This window comes from Rhinoderma darwinii, unplaced genomic scaffold (assembly GCF_050947455.1).
Source record: "Rhinoderma darwinii isolate aRhiDar2 unplaced genomic scaffold, aRhiDar2.hap1 Scaffold_704, whole genome shotgun sequence".
NCBI lineage: Eukaryota > Metazoa > Chordata > Amphibia > Anura > Rhinodermatidae > Rhinoderma > Rhinoderma darwinii.
In genome coordinates, this window is record NW_027464265.1 from 90,099 (window position 1) to 104,186 (window position 14,088).

The 14,088-nt window shown below is 45.9% G+C and overlaps 6 non-coding genes across 6 annotated transcripts; all 6 read left to right on the forward strand.

Annotated features, from left to right (window-relative positions):
• The first annotated feature begins 995 nt into the window (after nt 1–995).
• On the forward strand, nt 996–1,186 carry LOC142729024 (U2 spliceosomal RNA). The gene has a single exon (XR_012877933.1). It is a non-coding gene; the product is annotated as a U2 spliceosomal RNA (small nuclear RNA).
• A 1,336-nt stretch (nt 1,187–2,522) lies between these two features.
• On the forward strand, nt 2,523–2,713 carry LOC142729025 (U2 spliceosomal RNA). Its single transcript, XR_012877934.1, has one exon. It is a non-coding gene; the product is annotated as a U2 spliceosomal RNA (small nuclear RNA).
• A 1,334-nt stretch (nt 2,714–4,047) lies between these two features.
• Nucleotides 4,048–4,238, forward strand: LOC142729027 (U2 spliceosomal RNA). Its single transcript, XR_012877936.1, has one exon. It is a non-coding gene; the product is annotated as a U2 spliceosomal RNA (small nuclear RNA).
• A 1,308-nt stretch (nt 4,239–5,546) lies between these two features.
• On the forward strand, nt 5,547–5,737 carry LOC142729028 (U2 spliceosomal RNA). The gene has a single exon (XR_012877937.1). It is a non-coding gene; the product is annotated as a U2 spliceosomal RNA (small nuclear RNA).
• Nucleotides 5,738–12,391: 6,654 nt separating this feature from the next.
• On the forward strand, nt 12,392–12,579 carry LOC142728976 (U2 spliceosomal RNA). Its single transcript, XR_012877901.1, has one exon. It is a non-coding gene; the product is annotated as a U2 spliceosomal RNA (small nuclear RNA).
• Nucleotides 12,580–13,895: 1,316 nt separating this feature from the next.
• On the forward strand, nt 13,896–14,086 carry LOC142729029 (U2 spliceosomal RNA). Its single transcript, XR_012877938.1, has one exon. It is a non-coding gene; the product is annotated as a U2 spliceosomal RNA (small nuclear RNA).
• The last annotated feature ends 2 nt before the right edge of the window (nt 14,087–14,088 follow it).

Sequence of the window (14,088 nt, forward strand, 5' to 3'; positions counted from 1 at the left end):
AGTTAAAGAGCTGCACCTGAGCCAGCCACTGATTGATGCAGCACCACAGTCAAATAGTGGAGTGGAGTGGAGTAGGGGAACAGCAAACAGCCATTAAAGCAGCCAGCCGCCTACCCGCCACAATGGACCTACCTGTGTACACTAGATGGATGTGATGGAATGTACTGTCGTCCCTACATTTCAAGAAGAAGTAAGAATTGCAGTTGCAACAAACCCTTGCTTGCCTACAAAGAGAGCAGCAATTTGGATTTGTTACTATGTTACCTGGAAGAATAACAAACTGTGCAAGGATGGAGGTTGTAGGAGCAAAGAGAAGTTGTCTGTAAAGTTGGTGGATGCCTATTTTCCATTTTGCAGTCCCTTGTCTCCCTCTTGTGGCCTCCTGGAGGCAAGTAGCTGTGCAAAAAAAAGACAGCCTGGCGGCCGGCTGTTGCAGTGTTGCCCTCTCAGGCAACACTGAGTGACTGACTGAGCCGCACCGTCTTATATAAAGTTCAGACGGAACTTTGCACGTGTCATAGTGGAGCCCTCAGGATTCCAGAGCCAGCTTTCTGACATCATAATGGGGCCTGCCTCAGAGATAAAAGCCTGGGCCCAGGCAGTGTTGGTCAGTGCTGCTCAGCAGGCAGCACCGGACTGGATTGGATTAAAGCTGATACAAGGTGTGAAGGAACAAGGGGTGGCTGTGGGCATGCACTTGCTGCCGCTGCCAGTGTTTATCTGCATGGCAGGAGGGCATTTGGGCGTTGCCAGGAAGGCGTTTTTATGTAGATTCCTCCTCCTCTTTCAGCACTGCATTGTGGTGCAAGCAAAAGAAGCAAATCCTGTCTGGCTTCCTCTCCGGCCTTTATTCACCTCCCTCCCGCTTAGTAGCTGTAAATGTGTGTGAGCCTGCAGGGCCCCATGGAATTGCCTAGGAGTAGGCTGAATCAATCGCTGCAAGGGGTGAACAGCAGTATTAGGCAGGCTCGGTCAACGGCCGGCCCATTCGGGTTATCGCTTCTCGGCCTTTTGGCTAAGATCAAGTGTAGTATCTGTTCTTATCAGTTTAATATCTGATACGTCCCCTATCTGGGGACCATATATTAAATGGATTTTTCGAACAGGGAGATGGAAATAGAGCTTGCTCTGTCCACTCCACGCATTGACCTGGTATTGCAGTATTTCCAGGACCGGTGCACCCTTCCCTTATGTGTTGACTAAAATCAGATTCCAAAAGTGCTATTTGTGTTTGCTATTGTTTTTGTCTTTCTGATGGGATCTCCCCTTTTAATCCCATTATTTCAACACCTGTTGGACAATGCATTTGTACAGTCATGTGTGATAATGAGCTCATTTATTAAATGCAATTAATTAATACATTGCCACCTCTTGTTGTGTGTGTGTGTGTGTGTGTGTGTGTGTGTGTGTGTGTGTGTGTGTGTGTGTGTGTGTGTGTGTGTCTTCTGTGTTTCTGTGTTTCCGGCATTTCACATTGGAACAGCTCATTCACCTTCCTTGTCTTCTCTCCGCCCTCCCTTTTAGGTAAGTTAAAGAGCTGCACCTGAGCCAGCCACTGATTGATGCAGCACCACAGTCAAATAGTGGAGTGGAGTGGAGTAGGGGAACAGCAAACAGCCATTAAAGCAGCCAGCCGCCTACCCGCCACAATGGACCTACCTGTGTACACTAGATGGATGTGATGGAATGTACTGTCGTCCCTACATTTCAAGAAGAAGTAAGAATTGCAGTTGCAACAAACCCTTGCTTGCCTACAAAGAGAGCAGCAATTTGGATTTGTTACTATGTTACCTGGAAGAATAACAAACTGTGCAAGGATGGAGGTTGTAGGAGCAAAGAGAAGTTGTCTGTAAAGTTGGTGGATGCCTATTTTCCATTTTGCAGTCCCTTGTCTCCCTCTTGTGGCCTCCTGGAGGCAAGTAGCTGTGCAAAAAAAAGACAGCCTGGCGGCCGGCTGTTGCAGTGTTGCCCTCTCAGGCAACACTGAGTGACTGACTGAGCCGCACCGTCTTATATAAAGTTCAGACGGAACTTTGCACGTGTCATAGTGGAGCCCTCAGGATTCCAGAGCCAGCTTTCTGACATCATAATGGGGCCTGCCTCAGAGATAAAAGCCTGGGCCCAGGCAGTGTTGGTCAGTGCTGCTCAGCAGGCAGCACCGGACTGGATTGGATTAAAGCTGATACAAGGTGTGAAGGAACAAGGGGTGGCTGTGGGCATGCACTTGCTGCCGCTGCCAGTGTTTATCTGCATGGCAGGAGGGCATTTGGGCGTTGCCAGGAAGGCGTTTTTATGTAGATTCCTCCTCCTCTTTCAGCACTGCATTGTGGTGCAAGCAAAAGAAGCAAATCCTGTCTGGCTTCCTCTCCGGCCTTTATTCACCTCCCTCCCGCTTAGTAGCTGTAAATGTGTGTGAGCCTGCAGGGCCCCATGGAATTGCCTAGGAGTAGGCTGAATCAATCGCTGCAAGGGGTGAACAGCAGTATTAGGCAGGCTCGGTCAACGGCCGGCCCATTCGGGTTATCGCTTCTCGGCCTTTTGGCTAAGATCAAGTGTAGTATCTGTTCTTATCAGTTTAATATCTGATACGTCCCCTATCTGGGGACCATATATTAAATGGATTTTTCGAACAGGGAGATGGAAATAGAGCTTGCTCTGTCCACTCCACGCATTGACCTGGTATTGCAGTATTTCCAGGACCGGTGCACCCTTCCCTTATGTGTTGACTAAAATCAGATTCCAAAAGTGCTATTTGTGTTTGCTATTGTTTTTGTCTTTCTGATGGGATCTCCCCTTTTAATCCCATTATTTCAACACCTGTTGGACAATGCATTTGTACAGTCATGTGTGATAATGAGCTCATTTATTAAATGCAATTAATTAATACATTGCCACCTCTTGTTGTGTGTGTGTGTGTGTGTGTGTGTGTGTGTGTGTGTGTGTGTGTGTGTGTGTGTGTGTGTGTGTCTTCTGTGTTTCTGTGTTTCCGGCATTTCACATTGGAACAGCTCATTCACCTTCCTTGTCTTCTCTCCGCCCTCCCTTTTAGGTAAGTTAAAGAGCTGCACCTGAGCCAGCCACTGATTGATGCAGCACCACAGTCAAATAGTGGAGTGGAGTGGAGTAGGGGAACAGCAAACAGCCATTAAAGCAGCCAGCCGCCTACCCGCCACAATGGACCTACCTGTGTACACTAGATGGATGTGATGGAATGTACTGTCGTCCCTACATTTCAAGAAGAAGTAAGAATTGCAGTTGCAACAAACCCTTGCTTGCCTACAAAGAGAGCAGCAATTTGGATTTGTTACTATGTTACCTGGAAGAATAACAAACTGTGCAAGGATGGAGGTTGTAGGAGCAAAGAGAAGTTGTCTGTAAAGTTGGTGGATGCCTATTTTCCATTTTGCAGTCCCTTGTCTCCCTCTTGTGGCCTCCTGGAGGCAAGTAGCTGTGCAAAAAAAAGACAGCCTGGCGGCCGGCTGTTGCAGTGTTGCCCTCTCAGGCAACACTGAGTGACTGACTGAGCCGCACCGTCTTATATAAAGTTCAGACGGAACTTTGCACGTGTCATAGTGGAGCCCTCAGGATTCCAGAGCCAGCTTTCTGACATCATAATGGGGCCTGCCTCAGAGATAAAAGCCTGGGCCCAGGCAGTGTTGGTCAGTGCTGCTCAGCAGGCAGCACCGGACTGGATTGGATTAAAGCTGATACAAGGTGTGAAGGAACAAGGGGTGGCTGTGGGCATGCACTTGCTGCCGCTGCCAGTGTTTATCTGCATGGCAGGAGGGCATTTGGGCGTTGCCAGGAAGGCGTTTTTATGTAGATTCCTCCTCCTCTTTCAGCACTGCATTGTGGTGCAAGCAAAAGAAGCAAATCCTATCTGGCTTCCTCTCCGGCCTTTATTCACCTCCCTCCCGCTTAGTAGCTGTAAATGTGTGTGAGCCTGCAGGGCCCCATGGAATTGCCTAGGAGTAGGCTGAATCAATCGCTGCAAGGGGTGAACAGCAGTATTAGGCAGGCTCGGTCAACGGCCGGCCCATTCGGGTTATCGCTTCTCGGCCTTTTGGCTAAGATCAAGTGTAGTATCTGTTCTTATCAGTTTAATATCTGATACGTCCCCTATCTGGGGACCATATATTAAATGGATTTTTCGAACAGGGAGATGGAAATAGAGCTTGCTCTGTCCACTCCACGCATTGACCTGGTATTGCAGTATTTCCAGGACCGGTGCACCCTTCCCTTATGTGTTGACTAAAATCAGATTCCAAAAGTGCTATTTGTGTTTGCTATTGTTTTTGTCTTTCTGATGGGATCTCCCCTTTTAATCCCATTATTTCAACACCTGTTGGACAATGCATTTGTACAGTCATGTGTGATAATGAGCTCATTTATTAAATGCAATTAATTAATACATTGCCACCTCTTGTTGTGTGTGTGTGTGTGTGTGTGTGTGTGTGTGTGTGTGTCTTCTGTGTTTCTGTGTTTCCGGCATTTCACATTGGAACAGCTCATTCACCTTCCTTGTCTTCTCTCCGCCCTCCCTTTTAGGTAAGTTAAAGAGCTGCACCTGAGCCAGCCACTGATTGATGCAGCACCACAGTCAAATAGTGGAGTGGAGTGGAGTAGGGGAACAGCAAACAGCCATTAAAGCAGCCAGCCGCCTACCCGCCACAATGGACCTACCTGTGTACACTAGATGGATGTGATGGAATGTACTGTCGTCCCTACATTTCAAGAAGAAGTAAGAATTGCAGTTGCAACAAACCCTTGCTTGCCTACAAAGAGAGCAGCAATTTGGATTTGTTACTATGTTACCTGGAAGAATAACAAACTGTGCAAGGATGGAGGTTGTAGGAGCAAAGAGAAGTTGTCTGTAAAGTTGGTGGATGCCTATTTTCCATTTTGCAGTCCCTTGTCTCCCTCTTGTGGCCTCCTGGAGGCAAGTAGCTGTGCAAAAAAAAGACAGCCTGGCGGCCGGCTGTTGCAGTGTTGCCCTCTCAGGCAACACTGAGTGACTGACTGAGCCGCACCGTCTTATATAAAGTTCAGACGGAACTTTGCACGTGTCATAGTGGAGCCCTCAGGATTCCAGAGCCAGCTTTCTGACATCATAATGGGGCCTGCCTCAGAGATAAAAGCCTGGGCCCAGGCAGTGTTGGTCAGTGCTGCTCAGCAGGCAGCACCGGACTGGATTGGATTAAAGCTGATACAAGGTGTGAAGGAACAAGGGGTGGCTGTGGGCATGCACTTGCTGCCGCTGCCAGTGTTTATCTGCATGGCAGGAGGGCATTTGGGCGTTGCCAGGAAGGCGTTTTTATGTAGATTCCTCCTCCTCTTTCAGCACTGCATTGTGGTGCAAGCAAAAGAAGCAAATCCTGTCTGGCTTCCTCTCCGGCCTTTATTCACCTCCCTCCCGCTTAGTAGCTGTAAATGTGTGTGAGCCTGCAGGGCCCCATGGAATTGCCTAGGAGTAGGCTGAATCAATCGCTGCAAGGGGTGAACAGCAGTATTAGGCAGGCTCGGTCAACGGCCGGCCCATTCGGGTTATCGCTTCTCGGCCTTTTGGCTAAGATCAAGTGTAGTATCTGTTCTTATCAGTTTAATATCTGATACGTCCCCTATCTGGGGACCATATATTAAATGGATTTTTCGAACAGGGAGATGGAAATAGAGCTTGCTCTGTCCACTCCACGCATTGACCTGGTATTGCAGTATTTCCAGGACCGGTGCACCCTTCCCTTATGTGTTGACTAAAATCAGATTCCAAAAGTGCTATTTGTGTTTGCTATTGTTTTTGTCTTTCTGATGGGATCTCCCCTTTTAATCCCATTATTTCAACACCTGTTGGACAATGCATTTGTACAGTCATGTGTGATAATGAGCTCATTTATTAAATGCAATTAATTAATACATTGCCACCTCTTGTTGTGTGTGTGTGTGTGTGTGTGTGTGTGTGTGTGTGTGTGTGTGTGTGTGTGTGTGTGTGTGTGTGTGTGTGTCTTCTGTGTTTCTGTGTTTCCGGCATTTCACATTGGAACAGCTCATTCACCTTCCTTGTCTTCTCTCCGCCCTCCCTTTTAGGTAAGTTAAAGAGCTGCACCTGAGCCAGCCACTGATTGATGCAGCACCACAGTCAAATAGTGGAGTGGAGTGGAGTAGGGGAACAGCAAACAGCCATTAAAGCAGCCAGCCGCCTACCCGCCACAATGGACCTACCTGTGTACACTAGATGGATGTGATGGAATGTACTGTCGTCCCTACATTTCAAGAAGAAGTAAGAATTGCAGTTGCAACAAACCCTTGCTTGCCTACAAAGAGAGCAGCAATTTGGATTTGTTACTATGTTACCTGGAAGAATAACAAACTGTGCAAGGATGGAGGTTGTAGGAGCAAAGAGAAGTTGTCTGTAAAGTTGGTGGATGCCTATTTTCCATTTTGCAGTCCCTTGTCTCCCTCTTGTGGCCTCCTGGAGGCAAGTAGCTGTGCAAAAAAAAGACAGCCTGGCGGCCGGCTGTTGCAGTGTTGCCCTCTCAGGCAACACTGAGTGACTGACTGAGCCGCACCGTCTTATATAAAGTTCAGACGGAACTTTGCACGTGTCATAGTGGAGCCCTCAGGATTCCAGAGCCAGCTTTCTGACATCATAATGGGGCCTGCCTCAGAGATAAAAGCCTGGGCCCAGGCAGTGTTGGTCAGTGCTGCTCAGCAGGCAGCACCGGACTGGATTGGATTAAAGCTGATACAAGGTGTGAAGGAACAAGGGGTGGCTGTGGGCATGCACTTGCTGCCGCTGCCAGTGTTTATCTGCATGGCAGGAGGGCATTTGGGCGTTGCCAGGAAGGCGTTTTTATGTAGATTCCTCCTCCTCTTTCAGCACTGCATTGTGGTGCAAGCAAAAGAAGCAAATCCTGTCTGGCTTCCTCTCCGGCCTTTATTCACCTCCCTCCCGCTTAGTAGCTGTAAATGTGTGTGAGCCTGCAGGGCCCCATGGAATTGCCTAGGAGTAGGCTGAATCAATCGCTGCAAGGGGTGAACAGCAGTATTAGGCAGGCTCGGTCAACGGCCGGCCCATTCGGGTTATCGCTTCTCGGCCTTCTGGCTGAGATCAAGTGTAGTTCTGATTACTTGTAGTCAGTGCTGCCTGGTCTTGGTTAGGAGGTGCTCAGGTACCCTCTCTCTCGGCCTCGGGGGATCGTCCAGGTTCGCCTGGACTTCACCCCCGTGCTGCTATTTGGGAGAGAGGCTTAGTCCTGAGCAACGAGTTGCGATCCACATATCCCCCGTGTAGGCTTCGGCCGAAAAGGGGAAAAGCTGCGTAGACGTTACGTCACCAACGGGTGGCGTAACTTTCCTTGAAAACCCCTCACCATGGACGAAAGTCCTGGTGAGATACCGGCGTATGCCCGGATAAAGAATACAATCCGTGTAATTGTATCAGAAGAGAAGGCGACGACCTGCGGCCTGAAGTTCTTGGTGGAGACCGTGCTTGTTGGCATTTTCAACATTCAGAAGCGGGAGATATTGGCGGTACAAGACTATCCTAGGAGAAGAACATACGACATAACTTTTGTACAGAATGGAGTGTTCCAAGATCTGCTGGCGGCATACATGGTAAAAAACGATCCGAGACTGGACGGTATTGAATTTTACGAACATGTGTTGGACATCACTAAGATGATTGTGATAAAAATGTACTGCCCGTTTGCTGATTTAAAAGATGTGATGTCCTTTTTATCCCCCTATTTCAAAAGTGTAAAATGTATTGGCAAAATAATGAACGAAGTTGGAGTTTGGACGTCAAAGTGGAGATTTTTAGTAACTTGTTATAGAGATGCCAATACAGCAGGGGGGATAATGTTGCCGCCAGCACGCTTTAAATTAGGTGATATGGCAGGAGATCTTTTTTATACAGGAATGCCTCCATTCTGTAGAAAATGTCAAAAGTACGGTCACACCAAAGAGTTCTGCGAAAGCACCTGTAGGAACTGTGGCAGCTCTGAGCACGAGGCCAAAACTTGCCCTCTGGGGAAAAGGTGTCGTTTTTGCAGCCGAGTTGGTCATCTATATGCTACTTGTCCCCACAGATCGGAACAACCCGAGGTCCGGCCGAGGCGTCCAGAGCAGCCAGCAGGCCAGATCGCCCCCGCACAAGGAGAGGAACCAAGAGGTGAAGAGGCAGATGACATGGACACCTCCAGCAGACCCCCCCAAACAGGTGACCCAAAGGAGCAAAGGCGGTTTAAGAGAAGAGCCAGTGATCAGCGGACGAAAAAGCCCCCTCAGGAAACGGAGGAGATGGGTAGTTCGGATGAAGCTGATCCGCCTGGGCCGCAGGAGGTGCTGGGTCAGCCTGTACCTGAGGCAGAGGACCCGGGCGGAGCGGCAGCAAGGACTAAAAGGCGTAGGGCGTACTCAGAGGTGGCAGCGGGGGTGCCGATGGGAGTACCTGCTAGAGCGAAAGCAGGGAAACCAGTTGACGCGCCCCCGGAAGCACCAGCTGAAGGTCTCCCCCCTTCTCGCCAGTTGGGGGAGACAAGCATAGCTGCCTCTGAGGTGACAGAAGTCCCGGAAACGGCCGCGAGTGCGTTTCCTGCCCCTATCGTAGGGGAGGAGGCTGCCATACAATATGCTCCAGAAACCTTGCCCGTGGAGTCCATCTGGGACCCATTTGCGATAAGTGCCTCAGGTATGGCGGGGGGTCAGCTGTCTGACATGAGTTCCTCTCCAATCTCCTCAAGTTATACAGTCGGTTTGAAGTCGGAGGGCGATGAGAGCTCGAGTGAGGTCTCTGGTAACGCCGAGGACTGCTGAGGCCACCTCGGGTAAGATTACATAAGACTGTCTCTTTTCCCTTTTCCTCATGGCAGAGTTAGGTGGCATTTCCTTAAATGTTAGGAGCGTGCATTCCAAGACGAGAAGAGCTGCCCTGTTTGATTATCTTTCTATTTTTTCCGCCACCGTTTTTTTCCTACAGGAATGCTGTATCCCACATCGCACGAACTACAACAAATATAAGGAAGACTGGAGACTCGGACCTTCAGTGTGGTCCGGGTCTAACGATTCCAGAGCCGCAGGTGTCGCCATTTTATTTAAAGGGAACGTTTTAATTGACAGTTTTAATGAAATTTTACCAGGTAGAATTTTATTGGTCAAAGCTTTTATAGACGGTATTAGATGGCAGTTTTTAAATTTTTATGGGTCCTCGGACAAGAATGAAAGAGCTAGAATGCTAGAGATTTTACCCCTTTTTTTAAACGATTCAGAGCCACTTGTTTTAGCGGGTGATTTTAATTGTATTTTAAAGGGGGAACGCCGGTTCTCTAACTCAGTAAGCAGGAATTATGACAAAACCTCCTCATTATTAAAAGATATAGTTACTGATTTTAAACTTACTGATGTTTTTAAGAAATGTAACAGCAATTTATCTGCAGAGGCCGGCGTCACCTGGAGCAATGTGAACTGTAGCTCCAGGATCGATTTTATATTCTGCTCTTATCAAGTACTGCCTTTTAAATGTGATCTTAATCCCAATGTTTTATCTGATCATAAATTATTGTATTTTAAAGTTAAAAATGATATTGGGAAAAATACTGTCAAAAAAGCCTGGAAAATGAACGTTTCCCTTTTAGATGATCCGCAAATTTTATCTGATTTTATTACCTTTTATAAGGGCTGCAGACGGGTAAGACATCCAAATATGTCCATAGTCTCATGGTGGGAGAAAATAAAAATAAAAATAAGAGACTTTTTCATAAAAATCGGAAGGAGAAAAGCAAAAGAAAAACAGGATTTTTTTGCTAATTTGAATACCCGGCTGCAGACCCAATACAAGTTCAGAGAACAGGGTATGCAGGTGGAGGAGGAGATTATGGAGATTAGGAAGGAGATCTCCCAGTGCCTGGAGCAGAGAGGTAAGGAAATTGTCTTTCGCTCAAAAATGAAACACCTCGAGGAAAATGAGACCTGCTCCAGGTACTTTTTTAAGAAAATTAATGATAAGCATACCCTGTTAGACAATGTTGATGGAGATACAAACACTGACAATATTTTAAAAAAGGTACACAGATTTTATGCGGATCTTTTTAATATAAAGCTTGTTAATGTTGATTTGATGAACGACTCATTGAAGGAGGTTGACGCTGTTTTAAATCCTGACTCCAAAGATTTTTTATTACAGGATATTACGGAACAGGAGATTTTAGATACCATCAAGAGTTTTAAAACAGGTAAAGTCCCTGGCCCTGATGGTATACCCATAGAGTTTTATGTCACATTTTATGGAGTTTTAAAAGAGGATCTCTATTCCCTTTTTACTCAAGTTTTTAGAACAAAAGCCCTCCCGGGGTCCTGGAAGAAAGGTGAGGTGTCCCTGCTTTATAAAAAGGGGGACAAAACAGATATTAAAAACTGGAGGCCTATCACCTTACTAAACGCAGACTATAAAATAATGGCCAAGATTTGCGCGAATAGACTAAAGGCTGTTATAGAGAAAATCGTCCACTCCAACCAAGTCTGTGGGATACCTGGGAGGAGCATATGGGACAATTTAAACCTTTTAAAAGATGCTATTGGTGATACGAAGGAGAGAAAAGGCAGATTGGCGGTTTTATCCATAGATTTCGAGAAAGCCTTTGATAGAGTATCACATTTTTATCTTTTTAAGGTTTTAGAAAAGATGGGTATACCAGAAGGTTTTTTACAGTCTCTGAAGGCCTTTTATGAAAATTGTACGAGCAAGATTTTAGTAAAGGGTTTTAAGACACAGGACGTCCTTTTAAACTCCGGAGTGAAGCAGGGGTGTCCCTTGTCCCCACTACTTTTTATATGTGCGATCGAGCCTCTACTCTGCAGATTGAGGAATGACAGGCAGATATGTGGAGTCCCCCTGCCGGGCGGGGGGGGACTAGAGGCAAAAGTGGTGGGGTACATGGATGATGTCGCGGTCCTGTGCAGGGACGCCCCGTCACTGCAAAAAGCATTACAACAGATATACCAATTTTGCTGCTCCTCCGGTTTTAAAGTCAATTTTAATAAAAGTAATATTTTAAATATTGGCAATATGATTTTACAGGACATTCCAGTCCCTGTGTCGGAGTCTGTACAGATTTTAGGGGTCTCCTTCAATGAGTCAAACAATGGTTTTATCAGTTGGGACTTGGTGGCACAAAAAGTTAATAAGAAAATTTGTTTATGGAATCTTAGAAAACTGACAATGGAGGGAAAAATTTTAATCACAAAAATGGTGATTTTACCAATTTTATTATATCTAAGTATGGTTTTCCCTCCCCCTGATATTTTATTAAAAAAGATTACCAAGGCATGTTTTACATTTTTATGGAATTCTAGGATGGAGAAGCTCAGGAGAGAAAAAGTGATGTTACCAAAGCTAATGGGTGGTAAAGATTTTCCAAATATAAAAGCATTTCTTTTAATCCATTTTTTTACACTGTGTCTTAATACTGTTTTTAAGGAACACTACTGGTCTTATTTTATCCGTTTTAACACTGGCTATTTTATGAGGAGGTACGGATGGTTCTCTACGGTTTTAAGCTCGCCATATGCTTTTAACCTGCCAGACAAGTATAAGATTTTAGAAAAAATAGTGAACCTTTTTAACCTAAAAGACAAAAGAATAGAAGATGTAAAAAATAGTAAATATGTTTTAAAGGAAATAAAAGAAAATGTTTTAATAGCCCCCATTAGCAATTTTAATGAAAACAAATGCAAAATTATCTGGAGCATGGTTAATGCTAAATTCATTTTTAATTCACAGAAGGATCTGGCCTGGAGCTGCGCCCACGAGTGTCTTCCATGCCGGGCATTCCAGCATCGAAGGGGACTGACCAACTCGGCTGCGTGTCCAAGGGGAGGATGCCGCGATGACGAGACAGTCTTACATCTCTTTTGGCAATGTTATTTTTCACAACTAATATGGACAAAAATCCTCCCCTTGATGAAGAAGATAACCGGAATAAAAAGAATTACAAGTGAAGGCGTATTTTACGGATGTCTGGAGTGCCCAACAAGGACTCAGAAAATTATGGCATGGAAGATTACTAACTGCGTTAAAGCAGCTCTGTGGGCGGCCAGGAATATTCTTTTATTCAAACATGAAATTTTATCTGTGAATGATATTTTAGGAATTTGTTTTTATGAAATGCACAAGTATTATCTTTTAGACAAAAAATTCTCTCCTGTTTTAAGTAGAAAATGGTTTTTTAGCGAATGGAATTCTATAATATGATGCCACCAAGTGCCCTTTTATAAATTGTATGATTTTAATCTGACAATTTGTATTTATTTTTTAACCATTGTTGTAAAATGTGAATCCCTGTAAAAATGTTGAAAAATGTTAATTTATTGTAAAACCTGAAAAATTTTAAATAAACGGTTACCCCCAAAGTTGGGGTAGTCAACTTAAAAAAATCTGTTCTTATCAGTTTAATATCTGATACGTCCCCTATCTGGGGACCATATATTAAATGGATTTTTCGAACAGGGAGATGGAAATAGAGCTTGCTCTGTCCACTCCACGCATTGACCTGGTATTGCAGTATTTCCAGGACCGGTGCACCCTTCCCTTATGTGTTGACTAAAATCAGATTCCAAAAGTGCTATTTGTGTTTGCTATTGTTTTTGTCTTTCTGATGGGATCTCCCCTTTTAATCCCATTATTTCAACACCTGTTGGACAATGCATTTGTACAGTCATGTGTGATAATGAGCTCATTTATTAAATGCAATTAATTAATACATTGCCACCTCTTGTTGTGTGTGTGTGTGTGTGTGTGTGTGTGTGTGTGTGTGTGTGTGTGTCTTCTGTGTTTCTGTGTTTCCGGCATTTCACATTGGAACAGCTCATTCACCTTCCTTGTCTTCTCTCCGCCCTCCCTTTTAGGTAAGTTAAAGAGCTGCACCTGAGCCAGCCACTGATTGATGCAGCACCACAGTCAAATAGTGGAGTGGAGTGGAGTAGGGGAACAGCAAACAGCCATTAAAGCAGCCAGCCGCCTACCCGCCACAATGGACCTACCTGTGTACACTAGATGGATGTGATGGAATGTACTGTCGTCCCTACATTTCAAGAAGAAGTAAGAATTGCAGTTGCAACAAACCCTTGCTTGCCTACAAAGAGAGCAGCAATTTGGATTTGTTACTATGTTACCTGGAAGAATAACAAACTGTGCAAGGATGGAGGTTGTAGGAGCAAAGAGAAGTTGTCTGTAAAGTTGGTGGATGCCTATTTTCCATTTTGCAGTCCCTTGTCTCCCTCTTGTGGCCTCCTGGAGGCAAGTAGCTGTGCAAAAAAAAGACAGCCTGGCGGCCGGCTGTTGCAGTGTTGCCCTCTCAGGCAACACTGAGTGACTGACTGAGCCGCACCGTCTTATATAAAGTTCAGACGGAACTTTGCACGTGTCATAGTGGAGCCCTCAGGATTCCAGAGCCAGCTTTCTGACATCATAATGGGGCCTGCCTCAGAGATAAAAGCCTGGGCCCAGGCAGTGTTGGTCAGTGCTGCTCAGCAGGCAGCACCGGACTGGATTGGATTAAAGCTGATACAAGGTGTGAAGGAACAAGGGGTGGCTGTGGGCATGCACTTGCTGCCGCTGCCAGTGTTTATCTGCATGGCAGGAGGGCATTTGGGCGTTGCCAGGAAGGCGTTTTTATGTAGATTCCTCCTCCTCTTTCAGCACTGCATTGTGGTGCAAGCAAAAGAAGCAAATCCTGTCTGGCTTCCTCTCCGGCCTTTATTCACCTCCCTCCCGCTTAGTAGCTGTAAATGTGTGTGAGCCTGCAGGGCCCCATGGAATTGCCTAGGAGTAGGCTGAATCAATCGCTGCAAGGGGTGAACAGCAGTATTAGGCAGGCTCGGTCAACGGCCGGCCCATTCGGGTTATCGCTTCTCGGCCTTTTGGCTAAGATCAAGTGTAGTATCTGTTCTTATCAGTTTAATATCTGATACGTCCCCTATCTGGGGACCATATATTAAATGGATTTTTCGAACAGGGAGATGGAAATAGAGCTTGCTCTGTCCACTCCACGCATTGACCTGGTATTGCAGTATTTCCAGGACCGGTGCACCCTTCCC